Source organism: Euprymna scolopes, chromosome 30 (genome assembly GCF_053919585.1).
Source record: "Euprymna scolopes isolate OS-2025 chromosome 30, ASM5391958v1, whole genome shotgun sequence".
NCBI lineage: Eukaryota > Metazoa > Mollusca > Cephalopoda > Sepiida > Sepiolidae > Euprymna > Euprymna scolopes.
This window is the reverse complement of record NC_136511.1, coordinates 26,017,363-26,044,962: the sequence shown is the minus strand read 5'-3', so window position 1 is coordinate 26,044,962 and position 27,600 is coordinate 26,017,363.

Sequence of the window (27,600 nt, the reverse complement as noted above, 5' to 3'; positions counted from 1 at the left end):
AAATTTGTCTCTGATTTAATCTCTTCTTATCTTGAGCGCGTGTACAGTGAGGAAAGAGGTGGCTGGTTACTTTTAATGCATATAAAACCAAGCTACTATCTTTACATCATCAACACTCTGGTCTCCATCTGGCATCAATTGAAATGGATTTCTCTCATCTTGGGGAGGTTCCATGTTTAGACAAGCTTTTGGGTTTGACCTTAACTCCTGATCTGAAAGGAACACGTGCATAAAAGCTGTTGCCAAGGTCGCTGACAGGGTGATAGGACCCTTCTACCGTTCGAGAATATATCTCACTACTGATGCAATTCTCTATCTGTAAAAAAGTCAAGTACGTCCAAGGATGGAGTACTGCTGCCACATCTGGAAGGAGCTGCTAAAAAACAGCCTATCCTGCCTTGAAAAGGTACAAAATAGACTTCGTGGCTTAGTGGGAGATGCCCTTTTCTCTTCCCTGCAGCCTCTCTCCAAGAGAAGGGACGTTGTGAACTTGTCTTTGTTTTATCGTTATTTTCATGGCAAGTGCTCATCTGAGAACAATCTCTGGTCCCCCCTCGCCAATATTTAACGAAAAACGTCTGACTGAAACCATTGTCATTAATTTTCCCCACTCTTATCTGTACCTAAATCCAAACGTGGATTCCATGAGCAGAGTTTCTTTCTTAGAAGTGCACGACTTTGGAACTCTCTTTCGTTTGCCTATTCCCCAGCTGACTACAACATTGATGTCTTCAAGTCCAACATAAACAAATTCCTAACAAACCGCCCCCTTAAGAAAGACACGTTATCAAATCTCCAATACTAACAATTACTACGATACTATCCTATTCATTACTGTACCGGCAATAACCCGTCTCCCCGAGTAGCTTCCGGGCCTTGATAAGTGGTTACCTCCATGTAAAAAAAAAGTGAGAAGTGGAAAGAAAAACAATCAGGAAAGCTCCAGATCGTTATGTTTGTATGTTCAATCGTCGGCTCGGGAAAGGTGCTACTGTAGCCGCACTAATGCGTTGTGATACAACGAAAACGTACTGTATACGGCTGACTTAATAGTTAAGCCCCTTTTGGGGGGTAGATCATTGACGTTAATGTATTTCATTTGCCACATTTACGACTTTAAAGGGAGACTCGGTGTTTGTTTTCAAGTAAAATTAAGGAGACTTCCATAGCACTACCAAGGCTAAATTTCTAATTAAGCTACACTTGTAGTACTGTACATTACTCAAGCAATATGCTCAAGAAAGAAAGATACTGTTAGAAATCAAACAACACTAGTTTCCCTTTTGGCGATATGAATTAATCAACACTTGCTTCACTATTATCTCTTCAGCAAAGTGGAATGTGGTAATGAATGAGCAACACTTGCTTCATGTTGATTCATCAATATATGAGGAGCACTGGGTAAAACGCTGTTAGAGGTTATGCAAAAGTTGCTTAACAAAAATTGCATTAAGCAATTAGGTTCAGGAAGTGGGAAGTGCGGTTAGATATTATTCAACTTATAAAGCAGTAAGGTCAAGAAGAAGGAAGTGCAATTAGAGATTAAGCAATACGTATTTCACGACTGTAACACGCTCTGATGCCAATCTGGTATCGGGTGAAATGAATTGCTCTCGTTGTGAGCGGCTTCATGTTTTGACAAGGTTCAGGGCTTGACCTTTACTCCTGACCTTAAATCGACCACCTATGTTAAATCTATTGCAATGGTTGCTGGAAAAATGATGGGACCCTTCTACCGCTCCAGTAGATATCTCACCGCTGATGCAATTCTGTACCTATATAAAAGCCAGGTACGACCAACGATTGAGTGTTGTTGCAACATCTGGGCAGGAGCTACTAGAAGCATCTTATCCTGGCTTGATAGAGTTCAAAATAGACTTTGTAGGTTAGTGGGGATGCTCTTTTCTTTTCCCTGCAACCTCTTTCGCACAGAGGAAGCGTTGCGTGTCTCCCTCTGCTTTATCGTTATTTCTATGGCAATTGCTCAATTAAGCTTTAATCTACGGTTCCTTCCCCGCCAAACTTTCACGATAAACACTCGTATATCCAAAACTACTATAAATAATGTACCATTTGCTTTATCTGTGCCTAAACCTAAATGTAGATTTCATTAACAAGGGGTCTTTCTTAGAACTGCACGCCTGTGGAACTCTCTTCTGATTCCCTGCTTCCCAGCTTACTACAATCTAATTGTCTTCCAGTCCAACGTAACCGTCTCTCTAAGTAATCAAATTTACAAAATTCACACTGCTTATGTTTCTTACGCTATAACCACATTGACTAATGTATACCCATTAACCCTTATCTTATTATAATGATCTCCGGGCCTTAATAAGTAGTTATTCCTGTGAAAAAAAAAGTCCAGATATGAAGCAGCATTTGTTTCACTATTAACGTATCAAACATGAATAAATCATAATTAATTTCTAATTCCACCGCTGTTTGTAAAACTATATATTAAAATATGCCCTTATATAACCTACGCCCCGCACCTGTCTTTAATTATATATTTTTAGGCTCATATAAATATTACGTGATGATTATTACATTTATGAAGTATGTACCAGATTCAGGGGCATTTTATTTGGAAGAGGGACACGTAGTTTCATTAGTTATTCGCTTATTTTTTGTTCAGGAGATAATTTTTTCGCACGCGGGATATTTTAATCGCAAAACCCACCCCATGGATCAGAAATTCTTGTGTAAGTTTCCCTTTTTTCAAAAGATTTAATACTCGATCATAGCTGCATCTATTCTTCCTTCGTTGTGAATCTGGTTTGAATTAATGTCGTTATGTCAATTAAAAAGCGGGCAAGCTCTTTGCAGACGAGACTTGGTCTTCCTTTAAGTCTATCTCCATTTTGAAGACTAAAGAGAGTGCAAACCTTGTATGGGCCAAGTCTGCTGGTCCTTTGAATATTTTATTGCTCAGATATTGACCGTAATAGTAGGCACCCATAAATGACGTTACACCAGACGGACATTATTAATATAATATATTACATTTTAACCTGCATATAAGAGACTCATATGAATGAAAATGGGATATACGAGAGATTTTCTCTGGTCCACTTTTTTTTACATAGAATCCACTACTTATCAAACCCCTGGGGCCAATCGAGGATAAGGGTTAAAAAGCGTACAGTGGTTAATGGGGCAATATCATAGTAATTGTTAATAGTGTAAAATTGGTAACATGGATTACTTAAGGAGAACGGCTCATCAAGAATTTGTTTACGTTGGACTTTAAAACGACCATATTGTAGTCAAGGCAAGATAAAACTTCGTAGAAGCTCTTTCTTAGATCTGGCAACAATGTTCCACTCTTGGACGTATCTGATTCTTATATAGGTAAAGAATTGCATAAGCAATGAGATATACTGGACTGGCTGAAGGATCCCACCATTTTTCCACCGACCTGGGCAACGAATTTGATGTAGCTGTCCCATTTCAGACCAAGAGTAAAGGTCAAGGCCAGAAGCTTGTCAAAACATGAAGTCTCCCCAAGAGGAGAACCATTCATTTTAATTGATGCCAGATGAGGATCAGATCGTTTATGACGTAAATATAGAAGCTCGGTTTTTAATCCATTAAAAGTAAATAGCTACTTCCGCCCTCGTTGTTCCACCTACTCAAGATCAGAGGAGAGAAAATCAGAGAGAACCTGGTCGTTTACAGTTTTTAATGTGCTGCCAGAGATGGTAGTGTCGTCAGCATAAATGTCTACAAATGATCTAAAGATGTGATTTGGAAGTTCATTGATGTAGATTAGGAAGACAGTTTAACCCTGGATTGAAACCTAAGGATAAATATTATGAGCTTATGATTTCTACCCATCAACTACTACCCTTAGGAATCTATCAGACAGAACTTACTTAATAATAGGGAAGATATGTCCAGCTATACCATAGCTTGAGATCTTGTTAGACCTTTATATCATACTCTATCAAAGGGCTTTGATGTGTCAAAAGCAATTGCCCTAGAAAGGAAGCCACCGTCAGAAGATTCGCGAATCTTATGAGATATAACCGTTAACACATCTGCTGTAGATCTAGAAGTGCGGAAACCATATTGCATAAGAAGGTTATTTTTGCTAAGATGCTTGACTTCTCCATTTAACACATATTCCAGTAACTTTCTTTCCTGTGTCTTATATTGTTTTTTTTTATTTGAGATAATATCTTTAAAGAGGTTTATTACAAACAAATTATTTATCAGTAAAAAAAGTGGTTAATTCAAGTGTTTAACGAAAAATTCTACAAATAAAACGTATTTTCGAATAATGTACTATACATAAAGGGAAACAATTATTTAGATGAAGTTAAAGTTCAAATTATGGACAGTAAAATAACGTAGTTCCATTTTCTACGAATCAAAAAATTATCAGAAAATTTGAAAATATTTAATCAACAATCACAAAGGAAGGCTAAAACGATATGGCAAATATTAACGTAAAATTTCCAAATGAGGAAATCTTGATGATATTTTTTTCATTAGGCAGAACATAAACAAACAAATAAATAAAACAGAATGTTAGCTGTTCTTATTGATCTCGAATACACTATTAATTCATTTATTGCCGACTATTATCCTCATCTTTCTTAATTGTTGTTTCACGACGTTTCAGCCAACTATTGCTCTGGCCTTCGTAAGGTGGTAACCGCGACAGAATAGGGACTCCAAATCTCCTAACTGCATTGTTAGAATAACTGCCATCCATAGCTCTAGTCCTCTCCCCACGTGTTTCACTAAAGAAGCCTCTGGCCGGCTTTGGGTAGGATCCAACCTTGATCACCTTCGGGAGCCGTGGCGCAGTTGATATAGACATTGAATATTAACGGTTCCAGGTGAGAATTGTCTGAAGATAGCGGTTTCAATCCTACCCAACGTCGGCCAGAAGTTTCTTTGGCGACGAAACACGTGGTGAGATGACAACAGCTATGGGAGGCAGTAATTACTGAGAATTCAGTTAGGAGATTCGGAGTTCGATCCCGTCGCGGTTACAACCTTACAAAGGCTAGAGGAATAGTTGGCCGAAACGTCGTGAAACAACAATTAAGAAACATGAGGATAATAGCCCATAATAAATAAAACTCAGCTCAATAATGAATTCCGATGAAATAATATATATAAATTTAAATGATATCGGTTTATACTTGTCACCCTTTCTAAAATCCGTTATCAAAATCACAACAGCTCAATAATAGGTTTTAAGCAAGCAAGAAATGTATACAAATGCCAGGATGTACAATTAAAACCATTTAGTGATCAATCTAAATTTAATTTCTATTATGCTGATAGAAATAAAATAAAGAAAGGAGAAATGAAACCAGATAAAAATGTCCGCAACAAGGTAAACTGTTATGATCTAGGCAACATTATTTATATGACACCGTCTCATTATCAGTTTTTACACATGGGGAAAAAACTGCAGCATCTTGCTGGAACATGTTAAGGTTTTCCTAGTTTTATTGTAAAAAAGGAACATGGGTTATTTCCTTGGACATTTTAGTCCAGGACAACGACCCTAAAAACTATCAATCTTAAAAATGATGTTTTAGCGAAAATTCCATGACAACAGAAAGCTTTACCGCAGATTTATTGAAATCTCATAGATAACTTCTTAGGCAATAAAATCTCGAAAATTTCCATTAAAATATTAAAAAATACAGCCGACTTAAAATCAGCAATAAATGAAGAATAAAGTAAATATTTACTTTTTTAATAAAATACATTATTACTTGTTATCTTTGTCCGCGGTTCGTTTCCACCTAGGAAACAGGTGATGCCATATTTTGCGTTTTTTATAATTCTGTTTTTTAATAGGAGAATATAGGAATTCCAGAAACGTTAAAACACATTATAGTGATTTTCCATCATTGTTCATATAATTTCGCTTTTAACTTGATAAGAATGGTGATTTTCCATGATGTCTAGTTACGTTCTTGTAAGTATATTGGATTTATTGGATTTTGGATTCAAAAATTAAATTAGCCACATGTTTCGAAAGGTGAAAATAGCCATTTTGATTGAATAATTATTTTTTAATTGCCAAATAAATAAATATTACACGTACAAGTTTTCATAATATAATATATGGCTATTTGTAAGGAAAATCTGCATGAATTTTTAGATGATGTGCCCCTTAAACCCCGGGTCTTTGGCGCGTTACATTATTTTATGCAGGATGTCTTAGGCGAAAATGGAATGGCGCACCTATCTTTCTCAAGGCTTCGAGCAGCTGCCATTACCAAATGGCCACCCATTTTAACATTGGCCGGAATAAACGTCGCTTAACATCGGTGATTTGACGGGAACTGGTGTATGAACGTGATTAAGTCCTGTATTGCATAAATGCATGTTTAAAAAATATGCATGACAATCTTTTCACACAGTATTATGTATTAAATGAACTTAAAGATAAAATAAAAAAGAACAAAATATTAAAATGAATATATTCTTGTAACGCTGAAATAAAGTTACCAGCTACTCTCCCGCAAGAAGCAAATATATTTTTCCTTTGCTAGAAGCGCAGGGAGGTCAGGACGAAGTAGATCCAAGATGTGTGTCGTGTTTTCTGGAGAAGACAGAGATAAGCCACGTCAAATGGCGAGGTTTGCTGAACATAAATGGTTAAACTTTAATGGGAATCTTGTCAGTTTTTCGTTCAAACTTGATGAGAAAACATCCGTTAGTAAAAGACGCGCGTGCGTAATAAACCAAATAAAGAACATGAAAAAAGCATTCTTGTAAATAGTCGTGATACTCTGAGCCAGAACTCCCTAAATTCTACAGAACAAGCTGTTCAGCAATATGCGGTACCGATAAACTATGTTAGTAGGTGCTGTAGCAAAAGACACCATCTTATGGAGTGATGTTCTGCCGATGTACTAATTTCAGTATAGCAACTCTTTTTCTTTTCGTTGCGATGGTTTTAAGCTTGTTTGAGTTCTCTCGTTTATGCCGTTACTAGATGGAACGTATACATAGCGAAATCGAAGTTGGATTCTTCATTAATCTAGGAAAGCAAATCCATTACCCTTTAGAATCACTTCTGGTGGGTTTCGCTCCTAGAAAAGCGTCTTCAGTTGATTGATTACACTGTTTTGCATTTTGCCGAGAAAGGTGTCGCTAGATTGCAAACCGAGTGGAGCCGCAATCAATCAATTTCAAGAAGTAGTTCCCATTGCAATAGATAGCATCCATCATAACTCCTCGTATTTTTTTCTTTTTGCTGAATGTCATTAGTAGATCAAATCCTTCGAGCTCCATATTCCTTTTCAATGTAAGTAACCAACCAATAAGCACACGCCCAGAATCATTATTATACATTGGGCGAGCTTTTGCAGGACTTTTATTACCCGTTAAGTTATTGTATATTTCGATGGCTGATCACCGGGACACCAGGGCAAAGGCTACCTGATCCTACACTGTCCATTAACCCAACTGAAAAGAAGGCTACACGACAGCATAGTTATCTGATGGCAGTTTCAAAGACTGTCAAGAACATAGCAGTGTAAAGGTCTAACCGAGTCTATACTACTACTACTACTACTACTACTACTACTACAAAAGTACCACGTCCACGACATCATTAGTCGAACTTGGCTCGAAAATCAGTCTGTTCCAAATCTTTTATTGCACCGAGCCGGAGAAACGCATCAGCAAAATATACCTTCCCCCGTTCTCGATAAGCACACTGTCTTTATGATGTCAATCCTCAGAACGAGGTCAACTTCCAATGGTTTTCTGTTTGCCACAAGTAAGTACGTTTCCGGAAGCTTCATATTGGTCGCTGTTCAAGTTACACTAAAAACAGTGGAATTTCCCGAATATTTCATGTGTGATCATAGGATCAGAGAGCAGTGATGCCACAAACAACCTCAGAAAAATAGGCAAAACATATGATTTCTCTGTAGTCAACGTGGTAGCTCTACTCGATTTAGACTAGCAATTCATAAATAAAAAAACACATATGAGGAATATACGTTACATGAGATCTTTATTAAATCAACATGTAAATAAGGGAGAAAATAATAAGAAAATGGAAACCAGACTCTTTAGACCGCGGCATTTCAAAGTCAAATGGCTCTCATCAGAAAAGGAGTAAAATCGTCTTTATAAAATATATTGATATTCAAGGATAAAACCGGCTTGAGGACGTTTAGATTAGAAATAAAAAAGCAGAGATAGTAATAGGTGAATTAAGTTGGACTATTTAAAGGGAATTCGGGTGAAAAACAATGAGTGCTAGGGAAGAGGTAGAAAACGGAAAACAAATAAAAAGAAATGAAAGAGGAATTAAAATAGAGAAACATAGATGTGCAAACTTAGGAAGAAAATACAGAACAATTAAGTAGAAAATAAGATAGGAAAAAATTAAAACAAAACAGATAGTTCAATCAAAGTCGTTGGACACTTAATCTGGTTTTTGCGGCAATAATCCAATAGGCGTTGATTGAGACATGAATTACAAAATAATGAATTTTACCTATGGTAATCTTGAATAGAAATTCAGATGTGACGACACTAGTCTAATAGGGATCGGTTTGAAAATCAAATCGAATGGAAATAAACTTTATTAAGGTATCCCTTAATCGACATCCAGAGTCATTAAATTACCATGTAAAGTAATCTCCAGGCATTTCCCACATGTCTAGAATTGATCCGAGGAGGCCCTGAAGATTAAGACCAATGCACTGTAACTGGGTGTATCAATACCCAAAATAATCTCATATGTAAGTAATCTGTTTGGGCAATCGATATGTACGAGTATATCATAAATAGCTTATAGCAAGCAATGTTGCATAAATTTAAGAGAAATGTGATCACTAGACAATTTTCTACGTATCCTATTATATAAAGCCACTTTATGTGTGTGTTCCTTCCTTATATATTCCGAAACTGTTGATCCTATCTTTTGCAAATTCCACACAAAAATATTTATATGGCTCGCAGTGGTCTTACATATGTTGCCTACACAAATTCATTTGAGACGTATAAAAAATCTAAAAGAAATTCCGATCCTAAAAATTGTCTTTCTTTCCCATGGATAAAAAGAAGGATTTTTGCAGGAGAGTATTTTACGTTACACCGACCATGAAAGATAATCAAATCTCAGCAACTCGTTTTTAAATAACAGATTAACTGTAATCAGAGATATAGCTCAGTTGTATAGCATTCAACTACAGATCCCCTGTAAAAGCACTTTACTATTTTATTGTTTTTTTATTGATTTCGATTTAAGATAAAAGAAGAAATACCATTTAATATCAACAGAAACCATTTCTTCGTTTGCATCTTAAAAGAAAACAGTAATCAAAAGTGAATTTTTCAAGGCATTCATCGCTAAGCCCCAGTATCATTTGGTGGGATATTTTAACAAACGCGGGCAGAATTTTATGACCAACATAAACAGTATTCCTTCTCTTTTCTTTGCGAATTAGTCCACCGAGCAAATTATTCCTCGTAATATATAATATTTGATAGACGATTGATTCTATAATAATGCATACATAATTATATAAATTAAAATATTATGTTTAAGCGCATTATACGACCGGGCAACACCAAGTGTACAGCTAATTGAGAAATATTATTTCATTGAAAGACAGTTCCACTACAAATAGAATAGAATTAAACTCCAAATGATCTTGTATAATCTTATTTTTTAAAAGCAATATTAATTTTTAATAATTTTTAATTTTTAAAAGTTAATATTAAACTCCAAATACAAATGAAAATATTATCTACGTATGCAAAAAATGCGAGCAGTGTAGAAAATCCGTGAAGAGACATCTGAAAAAACGTAATAGGATAACATATAAACTGAAATTAAAAAAACAAAATGTAAATATTTAAAAGAACACATATATTAAAAACGTAAAGCAAAATAAAGCGTGAATATGTTCTGTGCGCACCCCTACTGCCTGGAATAATGAATTATTCCATGGTGTCGCTTCTGTCCATGACGTCACTTCCAGGTGTTACCGTTAGTCATAGTCGGACGCAGAGAGTATAGTCGTCACTCACTAATCAAGCAGTTGGGAAAATATATTGCTTAATTTAGATTTTTCATTTATTTTCGTCAATACATATTTATTTATGTGTTATTGTGTTCTTCCTCGCTATAACATTCAAATACTATTAAAATGCTAACAATATAACAGAAGATAAAAAAACGGTTGAAATAGAAATAAAGAGAGCGGTATTTAACATTCTAATAATTCCGCTTTTCAGCTTTCTTTTGCCCTTTTCTTATTGCTATTATCTTATTTCCTGCCTTTCTTTCCCATTTTCTATGCTTTTTTTATTATTGCATTTTCACCCAAACGAGGCACAATGCCACTTTGATATAGTGGCTACTATCTGAGAATTAAGTTTCAGGGATATTGTGTAGGTAGTTGAGCAGCCATATGTTTATTTGCATTAGACCTGAACTTCTGCATATCAGTAGAGGCATGGAAACAAGCACCCGAAAGAGAACTCTAAAGTCTAGATGGTCTATGGAAGAAGCTATTAGAGTAGAACATTTTCTGCCATGTTCGAATCTCTACTTTGTAAAGGTGGGATTTTGTGGCTTCTCGTGTTTCTCGGGAGGTATTAGATGAAGGGATTACACAGGCTTTTAGTTTGTTGGAACACCTTCCATTAAAATACTTGAAAAACAGTAAAACAGGCAGAGGAATTCAACATTTAGCCGATGGGATAGCGGTTGAATACTAACTAGCAGTTTGGAACCAATTAGATTAGCGATTCTCTTTTGAACCGTATCCAACAGTAATAAACTAATAGCAACTCAAATGTCACAACAATACTCCATACATGGATGAAAAGCCGGGAATTATTCTCTATTACATTAGATGAAGGTCGGACTTATTTACAAAATAAATAAATAAATGAATAAGATAAAATAAAATTAACATATTTGCACATTTGAACGTAACGACTTTTATTCTATAAATAGATAGGCACGCGTGCACAAGTTATCCGGAAATAGAAATCTTCTCCCGCTCTAAAAAGACACGGCAATATCCCAGTATGAAAAAAAAAGAAAAAAAAAAAAACGGACGCCGAACCATTGTGTACAAACGGACGTTAAGTATTTTAAAATTCATCCTACCAAATGTATTTCATGTTACCTTGTTTAATTTTTTTTGTTTTATTTATGTATATTTACTTATTTGTCTCTACTTTTCCTGTCTTGCAAAACTTTTAAGATGAGATTCGTCACCCACCCCCACTTCCCGACTATTATTCGAACAGGTAAAACACTGCTCACTCATGCTATATTCAAATAAACTAGGGATCAAAAAACAAAAAAGCCGGGAATTATTCTCTATTACATTAGATGAAGTTAGGACTTTATTTAAGTAATATACTTAATATTATTACTATAAGCTTGCTTGTATTGAAAATGCTTGCTTTCTTGCTAGTCAATACAACCATCTAATATAGTTAGTTTTACTTTCAGTACTATTTGAAACTAAAATACAGTAAATTGCCTACGTCGCTAGGACTATTACTGAATAGATACACAATGCTTTGGGCTTGATTAAACTGACTGCATTTAATTAATTCCGATGCACTGTATACTAATATTTTTCTCATTACGGTACAAGAACACTTGCTGGATTACTACGTATATCCAATATGTAATTTGCCTCCAAGACGACTGCCTATGTCTGATTTGCATGTCAAGTTAAAAAAATGTTTTTTTTTTTCTTCTCTTCTCAAAATAAACGTTACTTTGCACTCAAAATTCTTATAATTAATCCTAACTGTATTCTGAAAGTTTAATCCTCTCCCGAACACTAACAATCTGCTCTACTCTCCAAGCTGCCACTAACACTCAGACAGTAAACCCGACTTACATGGGCGTATTTAGCTTTCAGCCTTTAACCTTCGCATGCTGACCGATTGGAACTAATGATCACTAAACATCTGTACATTTTTTACCCATTAGGCATGCATTATTTTATTTTATCCAAGTGGATACTCACTAACAACAGTCTGTACTTAGATATACAACTATCTATATTACATAGCAATAGCTGCCCCTTCCTTAGCTTAGCAATGTTAAATACAAAAAACTGAATTCCATACTATTCTGCAACGCATTATCCTATTCCTAAGCCAACATAAAAATAAGAAAATGAAACTTCTTTTAACCTAAAGGAAAAACAAACCATGTTAACTCCTTTCAACAGACCTGTTTGCAAATATGGCTGCTTCCTCTGCATGAACTCTTACTTAGCCCCTCCTCCAGTAACAAAATATGAAATAGCAAGGCCCTGTAATCACTTTGAGGGGTACAATTTTCAGTTGATATATACCCCTTTTAAACTAACCCGGAAACATTAACCACCAACGGGGGGGCGCAGAAATACCTTTATTAGAACCCAGGCGCGGGGAAAACCCTCTCAGTGCTGATGGAACCGTAGATCTTCCCAGGACATTTCTCTAGGAGAAGGAAAACTCTGAAGTTAAACCTAAAGGGATGAAGGCCTCTCTAGTCTTGGATGACAACCTTCCTAGAGCTGGTAACTCAGACAAATAACCGGACTGCAAACCTAAACTGCTTAAGGACTAGATAGGCATTGTCTATCGCCCCGCTTCAATACTCCTTTGTTGCCTATTAGCTAGGCGTAGACGTCGCATCACAGGGAGTCGACATACCTTCAGTGATCGATCTTGTTTCCTGACTAGGGCAATTAACGCCTTTTCCCCACTCCCTACACATCTCATCCCCTAACTGTGCACTTGGAAGTGCTTGAACGTCATTATGACAGTACAAGTAGATTGGGTTGACCGTCGTCTGATGGGTTGAGGGTACCGGATAGACAGTTCCTCGCTGCTGTTCCCGACTGGTAGTACATATTCCCTAACTCTTTGGTAGCGCTTAGGGCGGCTGCGCTATCAACAGTTGCATAATATCGGGTTGTTTGCAGTGCCATGTCGCGCACTTATCCCCGGTGGGATATCACAAGGCCCCAATACTAGTAGATGGCAGGGCAACTAATGGTCTGCTTATGTTGCATGTCTGGTATTCTGCATAACCACTTGTTCAGCATCCCTTACCTAAACTGAAACTCTAAGAAAATGGCTGTACAATAAAAAAAAATTACGCTTAAACCACGCCTAACCTCAAACAAAACCAACCTGCCTTCTCCCTTGAAACTTGCATTTACGAACATCCGTTGGCTTAGAACTAATTAAAATGATGTCGAAGCATTACTCCTAACAAACACCACGGATATCTTAGCACTAACTGAGATTAATCTACACTCCTCCATCCCCTATACTCACTTTCACATGCCAGGCTACCTCCCATTATGCCGTAAGGACTCTGACAGACATATGCCCGGACTTGACGTCTACATTCGTAACACCCTCCCCTTTACTAGAGAAACATACCTAGAATCGGACGATAAAGCCTTATGTGCTTTAGGCTAAACATAGAACTTAACATTAGCTGCTTTTATTTTCTCTACCGCTCTCCCTCGACCCAGGGCTGCACTATAATAAACAATGTTTCTGACAGCATAGACACAATACTAGCGCACAACTACATGTATTTGGGGACTTTAATGTCCACCACGAAAACTGGCTTGGATTCTCTACTTACACAGATGCAGCGGTCAGCACAACACATAGCTTCACTATATTTCACTCCCTATCACAAATGGTTATATTTCCAACCCGTTTCCCTGACCAGCAAGAACAACACGCATTACTTCTAGATCTGTTTCTGACCACAGATCCCGATGAGTGTATAACAAATGCTGACAGCCCACTCGGGAATGCTGACCATACAGGGACAATGGTCGAACTCGCCCTAAACTCTAGACCAAAACTGAAGTCCCAGAGCTCAAAACGACTAGATATTATAAAAAGGCTGACTGGTAAGCCATCAGAGATCTTATCAGAGATGCCCCCACGGGGAAATATATTTCTCTTCCTGCTGAACAGTGCGCCAATGAAACCACTGCATGGTTCAAAACGGCAATTGAAGCACATGTTCCCATTACGGAAATTTTATTTCAAGCCCCACTCTCCACTATGGTTTACTTCGACTTTCGCAACTGTCATTGTTCAAAGGACGCATGCACACCGCAGATATAACCGACATAAGTCCAATTCAAACAGACAAAAGTATATAGAAGCTAGAAATGACGTTAAGAAAGAAATAGCAACAGCTAAGAGAGAATTTACGGACACCACTTAAAAACGCATCGAAGCACAAACATTAGGTTGGTGTATTGGCTGTTTATGTTTTACGGCATATCACCCCTTTTCAGGTTATTTAATGCCGAATCCGGTGAGTTTGAAGAAAATGTTTTTAATAGAATGTATTTGTTTTTTGCAAGTCACTTTCTATTTAACCCATAGTTGGGACCCTAACAGGTACTACCACTCCGGATTGAACCCTAAACCTTCAGAAGAATATCACTTTATAATTGATTTTTTCAAGTCTTCTAACCACTGCGCCACAGGTCCTTGCGGTCCTCGAGTTCGAAAGAAACATTTTTGAGTTCAACAAGATACACCTGAAGAATGTCGGATGTTACTTGGACCGAAACTTTGTGAAAATCGAACTGAAGATGATAACAATAGTCCGATGGATCAAAATAATACAGAAGTAAATTGTTTTGTAAAAATAGATATGAGATTGTGAAAAAGAACTAAGATTATACTTAGAAATCACTTCTGGCGTTGTAATAAGTGGAATATTGTTTTATAGTGTGTTCTGTTTATTGTTTTGCGTTTCGCGTGTTCTTTTCTGTTAAGTCTTTTGATATGATCTTTGCACGCTAGGAACCCTCCCCCCGTCCATCGAAATCTCTTTCTTTTCTGACCATTTTCTCGTCTCTTCAATTGACAACTGTTGATGAGACGGCCAGCTATATAACAGTTATAAAGAAAATATTAAGATTTAAAGCACAAACTCTAACACAATCTGTATATATCAATTCTAGAGTGTGTGGGGGAGGGGAGAAATATCATCGACATTTCGAACGCTTAAACACGCAGCTTAGTCATTCGGCGAGGACTTTTTGTCGTCAGTTCACGTCAGCTCATCCTAATACGATCAGCTACACCAATATCAAACTTGAAATCGTCTTCAACTCTTGCAAACGCAAGACTTTTATAAGCTGTCGGCAAACTCTCGAAAACATTCGGCAAACACACACTCACCAATAAAACTGTCCGTAAACAAACTCTCCTTTACGTTATTTAAAAATATTATTATTTTTAGTATGATTTTTATTAATACTATTATTATTATTTTTACATATGAAGTTATAGCAATTTTATATAAATGGACGTGCATATATATATATATGTATATGTGTATATATATATATATATATGTATATAATAAAAATAAAATAAAATTTACAATTAAATTTACCAAAATGATTCAAGATGGTAAAATTAAAATATATTATAAATATTAAATAATTAATATTTATAAAATTATCACAGCCAGATGTAAAAGTTCGCTTAAACTAAATAGGAAATAGAGCGTATAATATGAGCAAACAGTTAATAAAGTATGTTAAAAACACGTTGAAATGAGTTAAATACATATTTAATCTGAAAAAAGAAAAAAAAAACTAGATAAATGGATAGTCCTTACTCCGCGGAGTTTCGAAGAAATACTCTCCTTCTCATCAGAGGGTAGGAAATAGCAAAATGCGGGATCGGATTTTGCATGCAGAAGTATTTGATGAAACAACAAGTAAGTGAAAGATCTTACTTGAAAACAAAAAAAAGTGAGCAGAGGGAATATGGTGAAGAAAAAGGTGATTACACATGAATGGATAGTCTGGTGGAAGATAAAAAATCCAGTGACGGTAAAATCAAATTGTAAAACTTCAAGAAAGCTACAAGAATCTCCATTTGTACAAGTAAAATCTAAGGAATCCCGTAATTAGAAGAAGATGGGCCATAATAATCCAAAGGCAGAAATGCATGGAATAATTCACAAAAATGTGTACAAGGAAAAAAGAAAAGATTCCAATAATATTAATAAAAGAAAAATAAGATATGGTTTTCACTCTACTCCCGAGGCATAAACATTTTTATGTCTCGGAAGTAGAGTGAAAAGCATATCTAGACGTTACGCATACGACGATTTCCAACAACTTGAGACAGATTAGAAAATGAAAAACTGGGTTATTTAAAAATTGAACGACAACCAAATAAAACGCCGTGTAATTCTCCCTTCTTTTATGCAACAAAATGGACCCGTTTATCGACCGGATTGAGACTTGTGATAAAACGTGGATCCTTTACAACAACAGGCAGCGCCTAGCTCAGTGGTTAGCCCCCGACGAAGCTCCATAACACTTCTCAAATTCGGAGTTGCACCAAAAGAAAGGCATGCTGACTGTTTAGTGGTCTGCGATCGATATAATCTATTACAGATTTAAAATGCAAGTAAAACAACTTCAGCAAAAAGATAATTTCAACCAAATGGATGAAATACATCAAACACTTCGACAACAACGCCCAACATAAAGGCCCGATTCTACCACCACGCTTATGATCGTCAAAATTCTCGTGTCCGGCACAAAATGTCCTAAACAACCATTACGCTGTGCGTTTAGTGGTGGTTCCTTCAGCAAACGCTTCGGTGATATAACGAGCTGTTTCACAAGATTTTCGACCTAACTTGAATGGAAATATACATACATACATATATATATATATAAATATATATATATTTATATATATAAATATATATATAGTTATATATATATTTATATATATATATTTATATATATATAAATATATATATATATATTTATATATATATATAAATATATATATATATAAATATATATATAAATATATATATAAATATATATATATAAATATATATATATATATATACATATATATTTCCCTCTTGTATTCTACATTCTGAATGGAGGGCATAATTGTTTTAGCAGGATTGTAATTTAAAGGATTAGATAGGTCGAAAAACACTCTTTAAAATGATAAGGTAAAGAAAGCAATTATTAATGAACCGCTTCTCTTATCAAAGAACTCCCCAGTGTTTTTTTTTATTATTTTTATATAATGACTTGGACTAAAGTAATTATATATACTAATGTCTGTGCGCATGTGCTCGTATGTGTATGTGTTTCTTAATGTTAGTGGCGTTAATTTTGTTCCAAACATTTTTTGCCTTTGTTGAGGAGATTTTTGATTAAAATATGAAAAAAGAACATGTCTGATTCCTGTCCCAAATGGCGTGGAGAGAGCGGAATTTTTTATTAATCATAACGAAATTAGATATCCGTCTTTCTTTTTTTTTTTAAATTAAACCTGGTGTGTGAGTCGATATTAGCGTCCGAGTGGTGTTTGTATTTACAATCAAACAAGAACCTAAGTTTACGATGACGACAACACGGGTGTATAATTCATCATACACGTAGCGCGAGTTCAAATCTTTAATATTATATAAAGTGAACTTTGTGTGCGCGCTTGTATGTGTGTGAGCGCGCGCGAGAGATAAAGAGAGAGAGGGACAGAGAGAGAGAGAGAGAGAGAGAGAATTCATTATGGACTCGAAAACGGCTGGGCCGAGTTTAATAAAATATCACACGAAGGTACTTTCTGTGCAAACAGGGTTCATATATAGGCTTTTTACTAGAATAAAAGTTTATAATACAAACCTCAAGTATCATGGTTAAATTGTTATCTACACAGTAATAGATTACTTATGCAATAACAATGACTTTTTTTTTATTCAATTTTCACCCCCAACAAGGCACAGTGCCACTTTGAAGCAGGGGGCTACTATTAGGGAATTAATTAGCGGGGTCATTACGAAGGGAGAAGAGTAGAATTATGTTTGTTAACATTACACTTGAACTTCTGCATATCATTGCAGTTGGGAAAGCAGAATCCCGGAAGCGAGTTCCAAAGACCCGCAGTTCTGGGGAAGAAACTATTGGAGTAAAAGGATTTCTTGCACCTAGGGATCTCCACTGTAAAGGGATGAGACTTAGTAGCTTGTCGGGTTTGTCGGGGGTAGTTACGTCGGGGAGGTACAAGTGGTTGCAGGTCGTCAGAGCATTCACCATTAAAGTATTTGTAGAACAGGCAGAGGGATGCTACATCTCGTCGATGGGACAGAGGTGGAAGCCTAGATGACAGTTCAGGACCTATCAGGTTGGCGACTCTTTTTTGAACCCTGTCCAGGAGCGAGAGACAAGCAGCAGATGCACCAGCCCAGATGTGACAACAGTACTCCATACATGGGCGAATGGTTGCCTTATAGAGGTATAGGATACTGTCAGGCGTAAGTAGTTTTCTAGCACGATAGAGGGAGACAACCTTCCTTGCAGCAGCCTTGGCAATGCTCTCAATGTATCTATTCCAGTTCATATTCCCTGTAAACGTTAGGCCGAGGAGTTTAAAAGAAGTACTTTACGGCAATGTGCTCTTGGCCATTGTAATTGGTGGTAGAGAAGGTTTCTTGTAGTTATTGAAGGAAACAAGCTTAGTCTTAGCAGCATTGAATGAGACCAACCATTTTTGTCCCCATTCCACTACGGATTGGAGGTCGTCCTCTAGTGTTTCTGCCATTTTCTTGGATATGTGTTCATTTGGTTTCCCCTCATATCTGTTATAGAGAGTGGTGTCATCGGCAAATATACCCATCTCCGAAACAATATTATCAGGGAGGTCGTTTATGAATATCAGGAACAACAGAGGTCCAAGGATAGACCCCTGAGGCACTCCCGCATTTATGTCATATTGTTTGGATGTACGTCCGTCGAGGACAACTTTGATTTTTCTATTACTTAAGAAGGATTTAATTACGTTATGAATTCTTTCAGTGATTCCATATGATCTCATTTTCCTTAGAAGACCATAAAGTAAAAATACAAAAGTCTAGTATCATGCTTCAAGTGTGCTCTACATAGAAACATTAATTTGGAACGAAACCCTGTCAAATCTAAAAACCTTACTGTTGAATTTCTATGCCTTTCTTCACTGCCTGTGCGTTGATATTGGATTGAATTGAAGTTTAGAATGAAAAAGGCACGTATTATTGTTCGATTGTAAGTTAAACAGACACATGTATTTCTAATTTGGGTAATTTAATAAAACAAAGTTCCATACAACATTTCTGTCTGGTCGGCCCAGTCGATTTTTCGATAAAGTTTACCGGACAGACAGACGCACAGATTAATTAAAATATGATTTAGATAAAAATCCAAGAATAATAATCAATGAAAAAGCGATAATCAAATGTAAGAAAACATGCTATTTGTGAATGTTCGATATTTCGTTTACAAAGTTATAAAACACTTCCATGAATGAACTTAATGAAGATGTCAACAATTCGCTTTTCCCACCGACGTTTATATTTATGTTTTCTTTTCATATGACTCTGATAATATGAGATAAAATTTCTGCGAAGAAACCCAAAACCTCCGTTGCTTTCAACCGTTTTATTTCTGGAAATAATATTTCAAGATGAAAATAGTTCGCATTTGATTGGGTTCATCATGATCCCCGCTTCTCCACTAAGCTCAAAGGTAGTAGAAATCTTCAATTAATAAAAAATAGCGGCAACGGATATATATATATATATATATATATATATATATATACTTGTTGTTGTTGTTGTTGTTGTTGTTGATTTTAAACGATACATACGGTAAAATAGTGGCTTCGCCTCGAAGCTCATGTTTTATTTAGTTAGAAAGTCGCTCATAATTTTTTTTGACGTATATAATATTTTAATTATTTTTTTTAATTATGTTTAAAACAATAATCATGTTCCAAGGTAACTACCTCTCAAATATATATATTAGCGTTTAATATGTCACGTGTCTTCCCCGAATAGCTCAATCTATCAGCACCTCATTACACATCACACCCATAAAAATGAGTTTAAAGACATATTAATAAATAGCACAGCCATTTTAACTGTCTCATATTGCGAGGTGCGCCTCCCGATCTTTGAGGCATTGTTAATCCACATTAAAAAAAAAAAAAAAACATTAACCAGACTCAAAACGAAACGTGCTGTTGAGTATTTTAATGATTTTAAGTGATTTTAATCGCCTTTTAATCATCTTTTAATCGTCTTTTCATTTCATCTCGCTACTTTCATTTTTTATTTTTTACTACTAGCCTGAGGATGACCAATGGAGGTCGAAAACGTTCGCGATTATGGGAAATTTCTTTTTTCACTCGGAAAAAACGTTCGGAAAATGGTCCGACAAAGAGAAAAGGAGGATTACAAGAAACATATGCAAGAGTTATCCTTGCTATTTAATGAAACCTGCATATATATATATATATATATATATATATATATATATATACATATATATATATATATATATATATATATATATATATATATATATATATATATAAATATGTATATATATACATGAGAGAAAGAGAAAAAGTTGTAGAAACCCGGGATACAGTTGCCCTAAAATAATTTTGTTAGGTTTAGATGTAAAACACGATGTTTTCTTACCCCTGGTTTCTGTGTGTGCCCCGCCTTACGGTGTTAATAATAATGTTATGTGATTATAAACATATGTATAATACACTGTAATGTTTTTTTGTTTTTTTTTACTAATTTTAATGACGTATCCCGGAGTGCTATTGTAGTTTGCATCTGACTGGCTTCACTTTCATTAAAACATTAAATTAATAGCAGTAATTTCTGAGCATACAGTTAGGAGATTCGGAGTTCCTATCGCGGTATAGTTGGCCGAAACGTCGTTGAACAACAAAAAGACAGATGAGGATAATAGTCCGCAATAAATAAAGTAAAAAATACTACTCATCTCAATAATGAGTTCCAATAATATACACATTTATTTATTTATTAGAAATTTTTCTCATCATCATCATATCTTATCGCAATAGAAATTAACCCATCGCATGGCGGTCCTGTTTGCCTTCTTAAGGTATTGGTTTGAGCTATGAGGACCCAATCCGCAGTTTCCCTAAGATGGTGCATCGTTTGTACCTCTCCACATGGACATAAAGCTGAGGTGTCTAGGCCCCACTTGTTGAGATTGTCTTTTGTTTTGTCTACTTTGGCTCTGGCTCTATTTAGAATCACTCACTTTTTCTACCAAGGTTTGAACCCTGGGGGAGTCTTTCCGTTGGGTCTAGTAGGGCTTCATTTTTATTCCTGCTGTTATAGTCTCGCCATCGTTCCATCCTATAGTAGGCAGCTTGCTTGGGATCTATTTCCTCTATATTGATGAAGCTACTGCGAGATTTTAGTCTTTGTCTCACTGATTGCTGGCCAAACAGTGAGTGCCTGTGGTCGTTAAGCTGTTTGAACCGTTCTATCCTGGTGATAACATCTCGCTTGATATGTGGTGGTCGAATACCAATTAGGGAGTATAGAGCTGGCAAGGGAGTTGGTCTTGGGGCACCAGTTATGGTCCGGTATGCCTTGTTCAGCTCTACATCAATTTTATGGGCATGGCATGATCTTGCCCATACTGGGGCACAAGTCTCCGCCGTGGAATGGCACAGTACGAGAGCTGTTTGCCTCAGTGTTTTGGGGTCGGAACCCCAATTGCTGGTGGCAAGCTTACTGAGAAGGCTGTTTCGTGATGACGGCTTGCCTTTCAATTTGGTAATGTATTTTCTAAAAGAGAGTGTTCTGTCCAGCGTTACCCCCAGGTAGACTTGGAATGGTTCATGTGTAAGCATGTTGTCATTCCAAATGACTCTTAGTCTTTGATCTGCTTGGTGATTATTAAGATGAAAGGCGACAACCTGGGACTTTTTCTAGTACCTAGAGAGTGGCTAGGGTATCAGAGAGTATTTCTTCTATGATGTCAGAACTATTTGTCTGAGTGGCGAAACATAGGTAATCGGCATATATATCTTTGTATATTGTGGTTGGTGGTTAGTATAGATATTGAATAGGGTTGGATATATACATATATATATATATATATATATATATATATATATATATATATATATATATATATATATATATATATATACCCATTACCAGAAATTTTCATTTACACAATAAAAGTAAAGGTCACTGCATTGCCAGATTTCATATTTATTCAAAGAGTATAATTTATTGCTTTTATTGGTTAACTAGCAGGGATACCCGAAGTTGATTGGGACCATCTAAAACATTTCGAAATAGTTGATTTTTAAAATACCTGTTATTCTTAGGAGTAAGGATTTTTTTATGTCTATGTGTCATTTTCTATATAGAGTCATACAATATGTTACCTGCCCAAGTACGTGTATTACATAATATATGTATTAAATAAATGTATTTTCCCTGGAACAAGTAATTCACAGCTATCCTCCTATAAATTCTTTATTCTTTTGTGTGTATTTATATTCATATTAAAACTCCTCTTTTTCTAATTATTGTATCTAATTGCTTCCCCAACAAAAGAAGTACACACAAGGCCGTTTTTAATATGGGGTAAAAACCAGCTCTCCTAAAAGAATGCAAAAGGGGGGACATTTTTGTTACCAAAAACAACAATTGTCACAGTATAGAGGGTTTCCCCTCCATTGACTGGTACAAATTATCTTAAGTGCAGCATCTGCAGAACAGATACTAGACCCCCTGGCCGAATGCCAAGAACAACAGAAAAAAGGCAAGCCTGTGTTCTATATATTTAAAAAGAAAATTCACTTTTCTTTTATATTGGTTGAAGAATTGGATTCACTAGCAAAAGATCTAGATAATTTTAAACGTTCATTATAATTAATTTTTAGCATACTCTTTTAAATGTTCATTTTAATTAATTCCTTATTAGTTGCTTCGGTTTTCAAATGGGATAATCATCTTTAGTTTACTATTCTGTATAATTATATTCATTCAGATATTCTACATGATTTCTACTTGCATAATATTTGCGTAAAAGTTTATAGCAAACACAAAACTGTTTCCATATATATTTGTGTATACGTATATATTTTTGCTTTACAAATGTCGCCTACCAAACTCCCCCTACAGTTTTTTTGTCTATAGACATGAAACTTTACATATAAGGTATTTGAATCTATGCTAAAATCAGCATTTGAGATTTAGACGGGAAAAATGGGTAAAAGTGTGAAAATTAAAAAAAAAAGAAAGCAATGTTCCAGATTAAGGTCGAACGCCGGTATTACGCATGCATAACGTAGTAGTTATTGGTTCATGTTTTAATTTTTAGCCTTGCTGTAAACATGTTTTCATAGTCCGGTCATTGGCGGCAGAAGCAAAATAAATCGTGAGCTTAACGGTTTGGTTCGATTCTCGGTGGTGGCGCGTGAGTCTTTTTTAATTACTTTTTACATCATTACTATATATTGCAGCCGATCTATCAATCTATCTGTCTATATATCTATAAAAGTGAACGTATCAGTGTGTGTGTGTCTGTGGGTCTGTGTGTTTTTCTGCGTACATTTCCCTACGCAATAACTCAATAACATTTTTCAGTCTACGGATTCAAAATTTGATATACAGGGTACTGAGATTTGGGAAGATCTCTGTGATCGGTTTTCGGCCAGAAATGTAGCTTTTAAGGGGTCAAAGTTCAACGATATGACCTTTAAGAACTCTATCAAACTCCTCCGACAATTTTGGGTATAAACACTTGACATTTTAGATATAGGTTCCTTGGACATAGGTCTAAGTTAATAACGTAAGTTGAGTCCCAAACAATAAAATTTAAGGTGTCATAATAGGGGTAAAATTTAAACAAAATTGACCGTTTTTTTTTCTTTTTTGCTCAACATACACCTTCAAATACCCGGAAAACGCCGGGCACCCATGCTAGACTATCTATAAAAGTGAAAATAGCTGTCTGTCTTTTCTCTATGATAGTTAAGGAAGACTATTATACAGAAAGGCATTACTTCACATATTCACACTTTTTAATATATACATATGCACATAATCTTATGAACAGTACATAGGGTCCAACAAATGCCGGGCGGAACTACTGGTCTATCTCTCTCTCTTTCTCTATCTCTGTCTCTCTCTCTCTCTCTCTCTCTCTCTCTCTATATATATATATATATATATATATATATATATATATATAAGAGACCGTGTCTGTGTGTCTGTGTGGGTATATCCGTCTTTCTTTGTGTCTCTGCCCATTCTTCTTCGAAATAACTCTGTTAATTTTAAGTCTGCAGACTCAAAAGTTGATATATAGGATACTGAGATTTGGGAAAATCGATGTGATCGGTTTCCGGTCAGAAATTTAGCTGTTAAAGGGGCAAAGTTATACGGTTTGACTTCTTACAACTCTACCAAACTCTTCCGACAATTTTGTGTTTTAACAGTTGAACTTTTAGATATAGATTCCGTGGACATGAATCTAACTTAATAACTTGATTTGATCCCCAAACAATACATTTTAAATTGTTATATTAGAGGTAAAAGTTTTTTTTTGTGTGTGTGTGTGTGTGTTTTTTTGGTTTTTTTTGCTCAGCATACACATCCAAACACCCGGGCAACGCCAGGCACCCATGCTAGTCTATTATATCTATAACATTTAATGTTTATGTGTGTCTGTGTGTGAACATTTCTATACTCAATAACTCTCTTAGACTTTAAAGTCTACGGACTCGAAATTTGATATACAGGGTACTGAGATTTGTGAAAATCTTTAGGATCGACTTTCGGCTAGAAATGTGGTTGTCAAGGGGTAAAAGTTCAACAATCAGACCTTTGAGAACTCTACCAAATTCCTCCGATTATTTGGGGTCTAAACACTTGAAATTTTAGATATAGGTTCCTTGGACATGGATCTAACTTAATAACTGGATTTAAGCCAAAAACAATAAAAGTTAAGGGGTCATAATAGGTGTCAAAGTTTAAGAAAAAATTGACTTCTGCGGTCTCTACCAAATTACTCAGACAATTTCTGGTCCAAACATTTGAAATTTGATATAAAGTGTATTCAAAGATAGGGAAAGCTTTTTAATCGGTTTGGTCGAAATTTTTTAGTTGCCAAAACCAAAGGTATGTGTGTATGTTGGCATGTCTACGTAAAAATTTTGACAGAAACGACGGATGTTACCAAGATTAGTATCGTTATAAAGTCCGACTTTTCAGACGACAAATATCAGGGAATTGGCTTAAAATACTAATAAATTAACCTTCAACTGGGAACTTTTCTATAGGGGGGGTCGCTTTTTTCGCTGATATTTTTGAAAGTCATCCTGTCCTTTCGATTGTCTTCCCTTAATTTTAGAAAATGTCACTTCCGGTTTGGCGGTGGTCGTAACAGCATAGACGTCAGGTTTTTTTCCCCGTTCTTTTCCTCCTTTACGGTACGGGTTCGAGCCTGCCTTCCTACTACCACTTTTTTTTCTTTTGCTTTTTATTTACACAACAGACGCATCCAAACACCCGGGCAACGCCGGGCTGAAATGTTAGTATATCTATAAAAGTGAGCGTGTCTGTGTGTTTGTGTCTGTCTGTCTGTCGATGTATTTGTGAAGATTTCTCTACGCAATAACTCTGTCAATTTTTAGTCTATAGACTCGAAATTTGATATACAGGTTACTGAGATTTGGGAACATCGATGTGATCGGTTTTTGGGTCAGAAATTTTGCTGCTGTTGGGTCAATGCTCAACGATTTGACCTTGGAGAACTCTACCAAACTCCTCCGAGAATTTTAGGCCTACGCACTTGAAATTTTAGATATAGGTTCCTTGCTCATTGATCCAAATTAATAAAAGTATTTCAGCCCAAAGCAATAAATGTTAAGGTGGTATAATAGTGGTCAAATTTTTTAAAGTTGACCGTTTTTTTTTTGGCTTTTTTTTTTGTCATCATACACCTCCACCCACCCGGGCAACGCCGGGCATTCATGCTAGTACATCTATAAAAGTGAACGTGGCTGTATGTCTGCATTTCCCTACGTAATAACTGCCAATTTTTTAGTCTACAGACTCAAAATTTTTCATACAGGGTACTGAGATTTGGGAAGAATCTCTGTGATCGGTTTCCGGCTACAAAGTTGGCTGTTAAGCGGTCAAAGTGCAACGATTTGACCTTTGAGAACTCTACCAAACTCCTCCGACAATTTTGGTTTTAAACACTTTAAATTTTAGATATAGGTTCCTTGGACATGGACCTTACTAAATAACTTGATTTGCGACCAAAACAATAAATGTTAAGGGGTCATAATTAGGGCTAAATTAAAAAAATGTGTTTTTGTTCTTGTTTTTTGTTCTTGTTTTTTGCTCAGCATACACCTCTAAACACCCGTGCAACGCCGGGCACCCATGTTAGTATATCTATAAAAGTGAAAGTGTATGTGTGTGAGTGTATTTGTAAGTCTATCTGTGTACATTTCCCTACACAATAACTCTGTCAATTTTCAGTCTACAATCTCGAAAGTTGATGTATAGTGTATTCAGATAATCGAAAATCTTTGTAACCCGTTTTCGGACAGAAATTTTGTTGGTAATGAGTGAAAGCTCAACAATTTGAACTTTAAGAACTCTACAAAACTCATCCGCTAATTTTGGATATAAACACTTGAAATGTTAGATATAGGTTTTTTGTATATGGATCTTATTTTATAACTTTATTTGCTACCAAACAATAAATGTTATGGCGTCATAATAGGGGTCAAAGTTAAATAAATGGGACCTCTGCGGTATCTACCAAATTACTCAGACAATTTCTGGTCTAAACATTTGAAATTTTACATAAAGCGTATTCAGAGATATGGACAGCTTTTTAATCGGTTTGCGGCGAAAATTTGAGCTACCAATATAGAAATGTGTGTTTATATGTTTGCATGTCTGCCTTAAACTTTGGACCGAGGCGTGGAATTTTCACAATATCAATATCGTTTTTAAGCTGGACCTTTAACACGACAAATACCGAATAATTGGCTAAAAACATTCATTTCTTCAATTTCAACTGGGTACTTTTCTACAGCGAGGGGTCGCTTTTTTCGCCGATATTTTCGAAAATCATCCCCTCCTTTCGATTGTCTCTCCTTAATTTTACCCACGCGTCACTTCCGGTTTGTCGGTGGTCGTAACAGCAAAGACGTCAGGGTGTTTTTCCCCGTTCTTTTACTCCTTCACGGTACGGGTTCGTGCCTGACTTCATAGTACCATTTTTTTTTTTTTGCTCAACCTCCAAACACCGGGGAAACGCTTGTATGAAATATTTTTCCTTTTCAAGACCGCATAATGTACAACACATATTGAAACTAATTTTACCTACATTCGTACGGGTAATGTAAATACATATATGAAACAATTTAAGGTACTCTCGACAGGTATTGTATTACGTATATGAACTAATTTCTCTTCCCTCCAACGTCAGCATGATTTTAAGAAAAATGAATTCATTTTTAGAAGATGGATTATTAGGATTTCTAAATTAATACATTAACACATTTTCTTGGTTAGTGATTTGTTTTACTATACAATTCGTCACTACTGTGTTTATTCTTCAACCTCAATCATCTCTGATAATTTTAAGTGAAATAATATCATTTCTGGAAGATAACTCAACGGGGTTTCCAAATTAATACATAAATACATTGGTACGGTTAGCAATTAAACATCCTGGCTTC